Source organism: Periplaneta americana, chromosome 15 (assembly GCF_040183065.1).
Source record: "Periplaneta americana isolate PAMFEO1 chromosome 15, P.americana_PAMFEO1_priV1, whole genome shotgun sequence".
NCBI classification, from domain to species: Eukaryota; Metazoa; Arthropoda; class Insecta; order Blattodea; family Blattidae; genus Periplaneta; species Periplaneta americana.
Genome location: NC_091131.1, coordinates 71,686,013 through 71,700,447, shown reverse-complemented (window position 1 = coordinate 71,700,447; position 14,435 = coordinate 71,686,013). Strand labels below are relative to the sequence as shown.

The following is a 14,435-nucleotide window of genomic DNA, read 5'->3' as shown; positions in this document are numbered from 1 at the left end:
ATCGAAATGTACAGTACAGTCTTAGAAAAAAGTTTTGTCGCACAGATACTTTGTAAGTCCCAGAAAGAAGGCAGTGCGCTTGATAAAATATTCAACGAAACAAAACTAATTTTATTACATCAACTATTCGTTCTCTTGTGAAACAGGTCTCTCGCCCCCTCATCATGCGCACTGCCTACTTTCTGGGACTTATGAGTATAAAGTATATGTGCGACAAAACTTTTTTCTAAGACTGTACATTTCCTGACCACATTGTTAGAGTAACCTGCATTTTTTAAATCTTCTATCTTAAGTTTACATTTACAAATGTTATATCTATATTGTCTTAATTTTATGTTCAGCTATATTGAAGAATGTTAATGTTTTCAGTATGTGAAATAAAAGAAAACTATACAGTGCGTAACAGGATCTCATTGACTAACTTCGAGGAATGATAGGTCACACGTACAGAAAAATTTTTTGTTAAGGAACACATGCTCGTATAATATATAAGATTCCATACAAAACTGGATGATATCAACATTTATCAAATAGAAAGTATTAGAATTATTTTTGTATGATAAAACGGGGTAAAGGCGTACTACAGAATAACAAACCTACGTATGTACTGCAGTGTGACAAGGATGATAATATGAACTGAAGGCGCACTACACAGAAGAAACCTGCGTACGTACTGCAGCATGACGGATGACAATATGAACTGAAGGCGCACTACACAGAAGAAACCTCCGTACGTACTGCAGCATGACGGATGACAATATGAACTGAAGGCGCACTACACAGAAAAAACCTGCGTACGTACTGCAGTATGACGGATGACAATATGAACTGAAGGTGCACTACATAGAAGAAACCTGCGTACGTACTGCAGTATGACGGATGACAATATGAACTGAAGGCGCACTACACAGAAGAAACCTGCGTACGTACTGCAGTATGACGGATGACAATGCGAACTGAAGGCGCACTACAAAGAACAACAAACGTATACGTAATACGTACTGCAGTGCGACAGGGACGTTTATGCAACAATATCATCATAATATTGTAGGTCACAATAATGCCATGACTTAGGTGACACAGAATTGTCCATTTTTTTCATGCGAACCTCGCCAAGTTTCTTTTTCTTTTGACTGCCTTCGTGGCCTGATGGTCAGCATGCTGGCTTCGAGATCTGAAGGTCCCGGGTTCGATACCCAAGCTCGGCTCTCAAGGAAAGTTCCCTGGGTGTCTGGAGTGTGGAAACATATAAATACGTATATGATTGCGAGTATGCTAATCTTTTAAACATACAGTTTATCAGTACTAACGCTGGGCACAGATCTGAACACAAGTTCAAACGTTACATTGTTTAGAGTCCATGGATATCCACGACTCTGACATTTTTGACAAAGTATCGACATCTGTGAGCTCAACTAGAAAGCACTAAGAGATGTTAAAATATAGTTAACAATGGGTTAGTTGAACAGAAATCAGTAAACTCTTATAAGTGATAATTTGGCTAACGTAAAAGAAGACTGATTTTTCTGCTGTGAACTTAAATGCTCCACCTCTTGTTTCATAGGTATCAGGTACAAAATACATTTTAAGTGTTCACTGAAGAAAAAATATAGGTGTTTACTGAATAAAAAGGTAATAACTGATCAGTAGCTTATTCAGTAAACTCTAAAGACTCTGGGTTATTACTTAATTCTTATTCAATTGTACCAAGCAATCACTGAAATTTCTGCAAGGAAAAGAGTTCACTTATTTTTATTCAACTGACCTTGAATAAAAAAAACTTTCTATTTATGTTGGATTGAGAAAAGTTCAAAATAAATTTACAAGGAAAATTTTAAAGAGACAAGCCGAAACCTTCTCCCAGCATGCGCACATCATCAGATTTCCAGAGAATAGAGATGTGGGAAAAAATAGCGTAGCATAACGGTTATTTTGGAACAGTTCCTTGTTTGGAACTGTTCCAAAAAGTAACAGCACCTTGGAATACTACGTTCCAAAATAACAGTGTTGTTCTGAGCTAGTAGGAAATACATGCGGTTATAAAATACTCGTTTCACTTTGGAACTACATTATGACAACGCCTGTTCCACAGAACGGAACATGTTTGACACTATTGGAAGCAGTGACGCCAACTTTTGGAAAACAGTGGGTGGGCTCAAACATTTGAGGCATAAGTTAAATAAATCTCATAACACGACAAATTATTGGGTGGGCTCGGATCCCACGAGCCCATATAAGTTGACGCAACTATTTGAAAGCACAATTGGGAATCCTTTCGTCGTACTGAAATAAATGTTGGAAACTAAAGTAAAAGATAAAAATAGTAAAGATACGAAGAGAGTCTTTAAAAAATGAACACATTATCTTGGGACTGATGTTATTGAGTATAGGATTCTATCAAATAACATAATGCCTGTATTATAGTACCGGTAACTACATTGTGAATTTTCTCAAGGGAGATGAAAATATTTAGGTTGTTTTATTTCTAAATATTTTACACTTTTAGTTTCATTACCTATTCTTGAAATTAAACTAAAGTCTGTTGAAACATGACTGTATTGTTGAAGTTCTTTTATTTAAAAAAAAATACAACGGTAAATTTTCATATTTCATTACAATGAGATTGTTACTCTTCATGACGAGCATTATCTTTAATGAGGCAATAGTAACGATCCTGCCCATACTAACTGTATGTTTGCAAAATAAAAATTTGAATGAGAGATCATCGAATAATAATTGAGTAGCTATCAGCTGTGAGTAGACAGTGCTCACACACTCAGCTGACGAACGCGTTGAGTGCACGTCATCTGGTATACCATGTGACATAGTAAACATTCATGAAGATGACAACTCAGCTTCTCTCTCCAAGTATGCATAATTGTTATTAATGAAACATTTCGAATGAGTTTTTACACCAAGTAAGTAAGAACATCTAATTTTTTTTTTTTTTTTTAATATTTGTCTATCTCGCTTGGGGGAGGGTTATTTCGATATGAGTCTATTCATTTTTTATTCTCTTGTTAGAACAATCTCTGAAAAGAAAAGAGCTTGGCGGACAAATATAAGATGATATAGAAATTTAGTGACATATTCTTTCAAAGAAACGTGAATCAAGAAGATAACTCATTACTAACTTGCCTTTTTCTTCTCAGTTGTCAGCGTAGCGTTTATTAATAACGGTTGATAAATTACTGATATTTGTAATTCTGAAAGGCCATTAGTATCAGTACTATTGAAGCAGGACACTGTGCAGAACACCGAATTTAACTCACTTTCTCCTATTTTAAATCTATCGTATTACGTCACGAGTCGAGATTTGTTAATGTTGCCCACATTATTTATGTGACTCCAATGATAGATTTCAGTAATGAGCCTGAACAGAACACCCATGTCGCATCAAGGAAAACATCGAATGGAAGAAAACCGAAGAATATCTACTGCTAAAATTTCCTGTCGAAGAGTGACTAATATACTAAGACAATAGCTAATTCTTTATTTAACAACATTTTATCATTGAAGTGATGAAATGATCATGATATGTGGTGGAATGAAAACTGTAGGAAAATAAGTATAATTATTTGTTCAAAATGTTATCATCATAGACTTCGCCGTATCACAGGAACTGTCAAGAACTCCTTGCCTGAAACTTAGAGACGCGTAGCAGGCCTGCATATCTTATGATTCGGTGTATGTCGCCGTAAAGTGTCACAAAATGAACCGTGAATTAAAAAATGAAGTTAAGCATAATCGCTGGGAAATACTACTGAAACATGCTTACTGGTCATACAGTAGCACGCCTAATACCATTATTAATAAATTTCATTTTTTTCTCTCATTCCTTCTCTCTTTCTTTCTCTCCTTATCCTTCTTCCCCTCCTTATCTTTCTTCTCCTTATTCTTTTTGTTCCTCTCTTTCTTTCTCTCCCTGTCTTTCTATCTTTCAGTCTGTCTCCTCTTTTTATCTTTCCTTTCTTTCTGTCTCATGTTATTTCGTTCTCTCTTTCTTTTTCTCCCTCTCTCTCTTCCTCTCTCTTCTTCCCTATGTCCCTTCTCTCATCCTCTTTCCCCTTCCCATCTCTCATCTCTCATCCTCTCTCTCCTTTCCTATATCTCTTCCCTTTCTCTCTCTCCTTCCCTTCCTCTCTTCTCTCTTCCTTTCTCTCCATCCCTATATCTCTTCTATCTTCCTCTCTCTATTTCCCTTTTTCTCTTCTCTCTTCCTCTCTCTCCTTCCCTTCTTCTCTTCTCTCTTCCTCTCTCTCCTTCCCTATGTCTCTTCTCTCATCTCCTCTCTCCTTTCCTATCTCTCGTCTCTCATCCTCTCTCTCCTTCCCTATCTCTCTTCTCTCTCGCCTTCCCTATCTCTCTTCTCTCTTCCTCTCTTTCCTTCCCTATCTCTCTTCTCTCTTCCTTCCTCTCCTTCCCTATCTCTCTTCTCTCATCCTCTCTCCTTCCCTATCTCTCTTCTCTCATCCTCTCTCCTTCCCTATCTCTCTTCTCTCATCCTCTTCTCTCCTTCCCTATCTCTCTTCTCTCATCCTCTCTCTCCTTCCCTATCTCTCTTCTCTCTTCCTCTCGCTCTTTCCTTATCTCTCCTCTCTCTCTCCTTCCCTATCTCTCTTCTTTCATCCTCTTCTCTCCTTCTCTATCTTTCTTCTCTAATCCTCTCTCTCATTCCCTATCTCTCTTCTCTCATCCTCTCTCCTTCCCTATCTCTCTTCTCTCATCCTCTCTCCTTCCCTATCTCTCTTCTCTCCTTCCCTATCTCTCTTCTCTCATCCTCTTCTCTCCTTCCCTATCTCTCTTCTCTCATCCTCTCTCTCCTTCCCTATCTCTCTTCTCTCATCCTCTTCTCTCCTTCCCTATCTCTCTTCTCTCATCCTCTCTCTCCTTCCCTATCTCTCTTCTCTCATCCTCTCTCCTTCCCTATCTCTCTTCTCTCATCCTCTCTCCTTCCCTTCTTCTCTTCTCTCTTCCTCTCTCTCCTTCCCTATGTCTCTTCTCTCATCTTCTCTCTCCTTCCCTATCTCTCGTCTCTCATCCTCTCTCTCCTTCCCTATCTCTCTTCTCTCTTCCTCTCTTTCCTTCCCTATCTCTCTTCTCTCTTCCTTCCTCTCCTTCCCTATCTCTCTTCTCTCATCCTCTCTCCTTCCCTCTCTCTCTTCTCTCATCCTCTCTCCTTCCCTATCTCTCTTCTCTCATCCTCTTCTCTCCTTCCCTATCTCTCTTCTCTCATCCTCTTCTCTCCTTCCCTATCTCTCTTCTCTCATCCTCTCTCTCATTCCCTATCTCTCTTCTCTCTTCCTCTCGCTCCTTCCTTATCTCTCTTCTCTCTCTCCTTCCCTATCTCTCTTCTCTCATCCTCTCTCTCCTTCCCTATCTCTCTTCTCTCATCCTCTCTCTCCTTCCCTATCTCTCTTCTCTCATCCTCTCTCTCCTTCCCTATCTCTCTTCTCTCATCCTCTCTCTCCTTCCCTAGCTCTCTTCTCTCTTCCTCTCGCTCCTTCCCTATCTCTCTTCCTTCCTCTCCTTCCCTATCTCTCCTCTCCTTCTCTAATTCTTTTCTCTTACTCTCTCCTCTTTCCCTCTCTTTCTTTCTTTCCTTCTCTTTTCTTTCGCTCTTTGTTTATTTATTTATCAGAAAGTGAGACCGGAATGGAATGGAATGAAATTTACGGGAGGGAGCACTGCGACCTGTTACGATCAACTGTGCTAACCCTCAAGCTAGACGCATTCCCAAACTCACACCGACTGACTAATTAGGTTCGCTGCGTACCCAGGTTTCGAGCAGGCAACCTGCCTCGTTCCTAGGCCAGCCCTCTCCGTGCGTCGCCAGCCGGCGATCGGGGAATGCTATGGAATGGTGACGGAATGATGTAGACGCCTGATATGGAGGAAACGGGAGAACCCCGAGAAAAACTCAAACTTCGACCTTGTCCACCACAAGTATCATTATGGATTTTTCAATGAAAGAACCTGTGTTAGCTCCACATATGCTATATGCACAGTGAACAGTAAATCATGTCATTAATTTCAGGGGTTCATCTTTGAGATATTTCAAACAAAGTTAAATACAATTTTTCTCGGATTTGCTTACTTTTCGAATAAAAATATTTAAAGCAAACACCCAGTAGCGTATTTTATGAACGAATTTTAATTTTATCACTTACATTTGCAAAATTTGATCCGAACAACACAAATTTTTGTTCCTCAGAACAATTTCAAATTTTACGGAACAGTGACAACGCTGTGAAATGTTATTGCCTGGAGTCAGCAGGTACGTACTACAACTCGAGTGTACGTTAAAGCGCTGGAGGAGAGAAAGATAAATGTAAACATAAACTACTGTGTTTAAGGACAGCTTGGAAAATGACTTTCTCTTACGTAAGTTTAACGGTTAACTACTTTAAAAATCGAACTGGGAAACAAGTATTTTCAATTGGTTGAAGAAAAATACTGTTTGCAGCTTCTCCCTAAACGTTTGAAATATAAAAGTTAAACAGTACACTATCTATTTATTTTTTTCTTACGACGCGTGAAAATCAATCTACATGGCAATGACCTACCATTCCTCTATTCAAAACACGTTAGGTGAAGGAGTTGTTCGACGGAATGTAACAGACTAATGTGCATTCGGTCACTGGTTACGTTGCAACACAGTCTAGTGTCTAGTATATAGTCACGAAGCTCAATACGTAGGAAATATGCATCCATAGATAGTTGCTAACCACTAGGATCGCTACTATCGCCTCATTACAGACAATGCGAAATAGTATCGGCATAGTCTATTGTTCCTAGTACCCTGAAAACTCAAGCTTCGTGACTGTATATATTAGACTGTGGTTGCACGGTGACACAATTCACGTGTTTAAAATGACACATTTTTCTGGAAAACTGTCCAAAACACAACAAAATGGTACATGACTTTTTTGTCGCTCTTTACTAAAGAAATCATCCAGCGGAATTATAAACATGACTAAAAGTTTACCCGGTATATTTTCCAAAAAGTTCTCATTTAAATTCTTTCTATTCGTTGCTTTGTCTTCGAGGTATTTTGTCTTGTTTCTATTGCATAGACTATGTTAATATGGGCCTTAAGATACTTTTATACGAGGGTCGTTCAAAATGTACCAGAATATAATTAATTAAAATTATTGCAGTTTGGTGGCAATGTAAGTGAATGTTTCTTCTTCTGCGTCAAGCATCGTACGGTACTCGAGTTTGCGAAATGTGGGGCAACTCGGTTTTACCCAATTTAAATTGTTTAGGAATTTCAACTTGGCACTAGACGTGAAATCGTACCACGTCGCCGCCTAGGACAATAAATAGATAACAATAAGCAACCATAATGTTATATAAGCAATTCGAATACAGTAACTTACATATTCGCTTTTATCACACATGCAATGCAATAGTGTCACACACTGTGGCCGTCAGTCTCATACAAAATGTAGTACGCTGAATTTTGAATAAATCATAAAATAATTGATTTTTGTATCCCCACTACAGCAAAGAGTCAAGACTTGAAGGGCAGTGCGATGTTGTGTTTTACAAAGAGGAAGGTGAATGTAATTAAATGTTCCCGTTTTGAAGACGGGACGAAACAATACGACTGAATTTCGTAAACAGATTTCTTGCCAACAGACACTGTGGAGGACTGTTGTTTATGCATTTATTCTTAGCAGTAAATATCGGTGGAATTTATACAAGTCCGTTGTTGGGTCTAGCTAATAGCTACTCTTTAAACTATTTACAAACATTCATCTATTAGCTTGTCTGAGTTAGAGTACGGATAGTAGATAACGATGACGATAGGCAAACGAGAGGAGAAATTAAACTATAAGGTGCCGAGTTCGTACATCCTTGCAAGAGTCTGGAGGCTTTGGGAGCTCCTAGGCTTTAGTTTGTGTGTCTAATTTCGGCAAACGCTGTCCCACTTAAGGAATGACATATTTTGAAGTGAAAGAGCCGAAAAGAAAATGTAACCTGCAGCAGTGTTTCTGAGATTTTTGATGCTGAGGCCCCCTTTTTCTTCACTTTATTCTAGTGTAGGGGCTGTTCCATATGAAAAAAAAAAAAAAAAAAAAAAAGGCGCTTCTGTCATTGAAAGGCCTTCACTGGACAAACTTAATGGTAGGTTAAAATATCTCCAACTAGTATTACTTTTCATTTTATAAAGCGTCAAATTTATCGTACTTTCGTAAAATTCTTAGTTTTTGGAAGAACGTTGCTCCGAGACATTTAGTGGTAGAATTTTCAACGGCATCTCTTTTTAAAGCAGATTCAGAGAGTAATGTAATGACCAGGCTTCGAGACTTTGGACCCGATACAATAAGTTTACTGTGCATGCACTATAGGCTGTTGACTCGCTGCAGGTAGATGGAGATGTGTTGAGGTAACGACGTTGCTATTTAGAGTAGAGTAAAGTAGCAGAAACACACATATGTACATTCTGAAAGTAAATATACATTACACAATGATAATGTCAAAAGAATGTGAAAAGCATTTATTCTCCTGTCTTTTATAAGCATTTGTGTTTAATTATACACAGTGTTAATGGTGTAAATAAGCATGTGGCAATTTTAATTTTTTTCATTTATCCTATTGTTCATCTTTAGGAAGTGCTGTTACAGTACCGAATTGCAATATACCTACTACAAGATACATTCTCAGTGTCTCAAACGTAAATATTTTTCGGTTATCTGCCAAAGTTTGTACTGTAGAAAGCTGCGCTCTACGTCGCATATGACGTGATAGGAGCAAAACGAAAAAAAAACCTAACATCATTGCAGTCTCTAAGAGACAGTCCTTTATTCTCGGTTGACTCTATGTCCACTAATTTGCTGTCTATGTTACACAATGTTCCATATCCATTATTTTTACATAAAATTGATTTCCACTTCTGTTTTACACGTTCAGTAACCGGTGTACTTGATGTCTCATTAATTCCCTGCATCATTTTCTAAATTAATTTGAGGGCTTCCGGCATCTCTTGCTCTGACTTTTCTAACCATGTAATAGTTTCAGACACAGTTTGTATGACAACCAAATTATTCGTCAGAACCTTCAAGTCCAGAGCGTTTTCCTTTGCGTATTTGTTGGCATTCATTCTACAGTACCCCCACCCACTGTACGCTTTACCACTATACTCAGTACGTCGTTATGCGGATTTCCCACTGAACTGCTCTGTTGGGTCCGAAGTCTCGAAGCCTGATAATGACTATGGAGGGACTTTTTCAAATTCTCATTCACGTGACTAGGCAGATTTATTTATATTACTTTATTTCTTGATGAAATAGCAAAAAAATAAAAATATGACAATATGTGTGGCTTAATATAGAATAAAACACAGTTTACAGGTCCAAAATTTTCTTTGGGTAAGGGTGGAAAATAAAATGAAGAAAAGAATTCTCATTGTGAATTTCTTCTCCGCGCGGCTCCATCCCAAGCAAGCTGAGCGTGCGCGTAGTTGGCCAACGCTAGCAGCTCGTAAGTTGCGTCATGCGAGTAGTTCACGCATTTGAAAACAACTCGAAATGAAAGATGTATTTCTCTTAGTACTAAAATAATTTTATATAATCACTACACTAACCCGTTAACTGTTTACTGATGGTTACGATTGTCATAATTCTTGCTTTTAAGACAATATGTAATCACTATCTTAACTTAAATAGCAGTTATTTAATTTGCTGCAACACATAAAGGAAAACTCTCAAACATTGGAATTGAAAAACCACCTTGTAATAATGCACACAGAAGATTGGCTGGTGGGTCACGTATTCAAATCATTCCTTGTGTTGTGACAACACACGAGCTGTTTCAAGGCCAGCTGATAAGAATTCTGGCTCCTCTCACATCTCCGCATGACGCTGCAGGGAGCGCGTATTTTTATAGCGAGATTTGAAATATTTATTTTAAGGCTTTTCATTTAAAATTTCTTTTAAAAAAAATTATGGTTTTTGTCTCAACAATAACTAATATTATAGTACTTTATATCTACTTTTTTGGCGGTAACATGTTACAAATCACAAAAAATAATATACGGTATTCATAATTTCACAAACTAAATATATGGTATACCCCATTAATACACTTAAATGTGCAGTACAAAATTAACTATAGCTTAAGTTTTTATTTCGAAGTCAGACGTAGTAGTACGCGTTGAAAGTAAGAATAAAATACAAAATACGCAAAATTTTAAGGAATTTCATCTGAAAAACTACTGAGCTAAAGAAAGTCAACATTTGTACATTTACTAGTTCCAACATAGTAAACCTCTGTACGAATTTTTTAGGCAATTCTGACGAGTCATGGTATTTCGTTGTCCGATTTTATATGGAATAGCCCGTAGAGCAGAACTGTGTTTCTCAACTGGGGGACGGGGCACAGTCGTCCGAATCAGTGTTGCCAACACGATGGTTTTCCCACTAAATCTAGTTTTTTTCTCTCTCTATTGAACTGTGGGCAGTGGGAAATCTAGTTTTTTCACTCTCAGGTCAGTGGGAATTTGTTTTTCTTTAAACAATTAAACTCGACTTCCTCCTTTGTTAGGATTCCTCTCGTCTGTAGTGAAGGGGAAACCCCGAATCATACATAACGCGTATGTTACATACATAACACATGTTTTAACAGTGGTTTTTGGTGTGAAATTTTTCAGTACAAAGTTGCTTCAGATATGAACCCATTCAAAGAATTAGTCGAATTCGCACTTTCTAGGCTCTGTCTTCCCTGGTTAAATGCAGAAGTAGAAAGACTATTTAGCCAGATGAATATAATTAAAACCAATTTAGAAATAGAATAGGAACAAAGGTACCACTGTCAATTTTGACAGTTAAGCTGCACGTGTAAGGCTTGGAAAATGTTGCCATGAGTTTGACTTGCCTGAACACATTGTTACAAAAAAATCGGAAAAAAAAATGGAAATATACAAACTAGAAACTGCAGGTACTTCAATTTCCTCAACTATACGGCTGAAATTGAAGAAAAGGAAGAAGAAGAAGAAGACGATAATGATTATGTATAGTCTCTTTTTTTTTGTAGTTTTGGTAAGTGTTTAATAATCATTTATAGCCTATTATTACTATTTTTAAATATGTAATATAGCCCTATATCTAAAAATATAGTGGGTTTTATGCAATATTTAGTGGGGTTTTAAGCGTTTAGTGTATTTCTGCAAACTGGAGTTGGCAACGCTGCTCCAAATTGCTTAAAACCTGGACAAAAGTAATAACTCCTCTTCTAGTGGTCATATTAACCTGAAATTTGGTACACATGTTACTAATAACATGTACCTAACGTGTGCACAATGTTAATGAGAAATGAGGGGTGAGACGATTATGCATTCAAATATAAGGGCCAAATTGAGATTCATTACACTACTGTTATTTTATTGCGAAACTCGATAAATGCAATAATTACAGCAGTTTTATGTACATGATTTTATTAGAAACCCCTAATATAAGGTTTGAAAGTTACATATATGTAATCTAGAAGTTTATGATATTATTAAAATTATATATAATTTGTATATATTCCAAATTCAATTAAGGATTGCATTTTTCTGGACGAGTACATTCTTTCATTTAAAAACGTAAATAATTCGTTCATATTTTCGTAGTTTTGTAGGGGTATCCAAAATGTTACATGTCATTTAATACTAGTGGTAATATGTATAACTTGTATGAACCTAAACATTTATAAATTCCATTACATTTCTGTGCTAAATTATATTGAAATATCTACATTTTTATACATTTTGTTGTGAAGTTTAGGGCTAAGCAGACATAAAGTATGCATCTTTCTATTTGCCAAGGTGTTGGGTATCTGCATCTACGAAGTGTTCCTTGGATGCTAGTGATAGTCCACGCGCGACCACTGAAAATGTTAATATTAGGCTCTTACATAGAATGGATTGTGTTCAACAAAGTGTATCAATCAATAAACCATTAATAGAGATAGTTTTAGATGTGAGGTGAAACAATAATAATTACTGGAAAGAGTTTTGGGTTGGTCTTATTTTGTTAGTGGAGAAATAAAAAAAATGCACATACTGATGCTTGGCCTTACTACAAATTGAAAACCTTAAAGTTCATTGTATTGGTATTCCGATAAGTCTACTATAATACTTGATTAAATAAAATACATTATTTCCGTCTAAATGACTTATCAAAGTTTTTACAAAAACATGTAATAATTTGTGATTGTATTCAGTATCATATATTGCGAATGTTTTCGCCACTTAGCATCTTCAAGCTTGAATTAAAATATCTAATGTAGTACATATTGAACATGTGTAACAATAATTAGCAAATACAAGTGAATGATTAACAATTGAATTGAACAAGAATTTAACCTTATAACTATGTATTTTACCATTTTAATAATTAAGGGTGGCAATAATTAATGCAACTATTATTTTAATATGTTTTATTTAATTTCTTGTGTAATTTAATTGTTAATCATTCACTTGTATTTGCTAATTATTGTCCCACATGTTCAATATGTACCACATTAGATATTGTAATTCAAGTTAGAAGATGCCAAGTGACGAAAACGTTCGCAATTATATATTATTATTATACAGAGTGATCCGTTTTGGTATGGATAAAATAAAAACACCGTAAAACATTATCACTAAACTTCACTTGTTGAAACTTTGTACATATAACACTGAAAGATGGGAGATTCCTCAGAGCTCAACATGACTTCCATTGCGCACCCTGTACAACTCATAACGGTGATGCAATTCAGCCATGTCCGTTGTAACATAATAGAGGTGATTTGTTGAAAAGCTTGAGTAATTTTTACTCTCAGATCATCAATGTTCCTATGTTCCTATGAATAGGTAATGTCTTTAACAAAACACCACACGAAGAAGTCAGGAGGGGTTAGATCTGGGGAGTTTGGGGGCTAAGCCAAGTGAAGCTGCTTCTCGTACTGGGTTTCGCCTGCGACCTCCTGCATGTTCTTTTAACACAGAACCTGTTACAAATGTTCGATATCACATCATTATGGAATCGTATTTAGGTACATTACGCACACCGTACTCACGTCGAAATTCCCTTTGAACTCTTTTAACACTCTCAAATTTAGCATACCAAAGAACACATTGTGCCCGCTGTTGATTTGTAGTAGTCATTTTAATCATCTACGATTTTTATTTGTCCTTTCAAATTATACATTGTTGATTGTCATATAATTACGGAAACTCCCATCTTTTAATCATAATATAACCAGCATTAAATTTGTTCTACTATCATAATAGCTTTATAATAATAAATTAATATTATCCATAGGCTACCCAAACGGATCAGACTGTATGTCATAATATTTGTTTTAGTAAAATCTTTGATATTCATTTAGACGGAAATATATATTTTATTGAATCAAGTATAAATTGAAAAGTTTCATCAAAACCTCTAACTTAATTTGAGCTAAATATTTTGATCAATTAATATAGTATCCTATTATTATTCATAATTATCATTAAATTTACTCCCACATAACTTTGCTCTAGAATATGCCATTAGGAAAGTTCAGGATAACAGAGAGGGTTTGGAATTGAACGGGTTACATCAGCTTCTTGTCTGTGAGGATGACGTGAATATGTTAGGAGAATATCCAAAACTATTATGGAAAACACGGAAATTTTACTTCAAGCGATACGTTTGGAAGTAAACCCCGAAAAGACGAAGTATATGTTTATGTCTCGTGACCAGAATATTCTACGAAATGGAAATATAAAAATTAGAGATTTATCCTTCGAAGAGGTGGAAAAATTCAAATATCTTGGAGCAACAATAACAAATATAAATGACATTCAAGAGGAAATTAAACGCAGAATAAATGTGGGAAATGGGTGTTGTTATTCGGTTGAGAAGCTTTTGTCATCCAGTCTGCTGTCAAAAAATCTGAAAGTTAGAATTTATGAAAGAGTTATATTACCGGTTGTCCTGTATGGTTGTGAAACTTGGACTCTCATGTCGAGAGAGGAATAGAGATTAAGAGTGTCTGAGAATAAGGTTCTTAGGAAAATATTTGGGGATAAAAGGGATGAAGTTATAGGAGAATGGAGAAAGTTACACAACGCAGAACTGCACGCATTGTATTCTTCACCTGATATAATTAGGAACATTTAATCCAGGCGTTTGAAATGGGCAGGGCATGTAGCACGAATGGGGGAATCCAGAAACGCATATAGAGTGTTAGTTGGGAGGCCGGAGGGAAAAAGACCTTTGGGGAGGCCAAGACGTAGATGGGAGGATAATATTAAAATGGATTTGAGGGAGGTGGGATATGATGATAGAAAGTGGATTAATCTTGCACAGGAAAGGGACCGATGGCGGGCTTATGTGAGGGCGGCAATGAACCTGCGGGTTCCTTAAACCCCATTTGTAAGTTGTAAGTATGCATAGACATGCTGGTAATTTTAGAAT

General features: G+C 36.6%; 1 protein-coding gene across 1 annotated transcript in view; it reads right to left on the bottom strand.

Moving 5' to 3' along the window:
- Positions 1-14,435, bottom strand: part of rogdi (rogdi atypical leucine zipper) — a 70,190-nt gene that overhangs the window by 35,156 nt on the left and 20,599 nt on the right. The window lies entirely within an intron of this gene.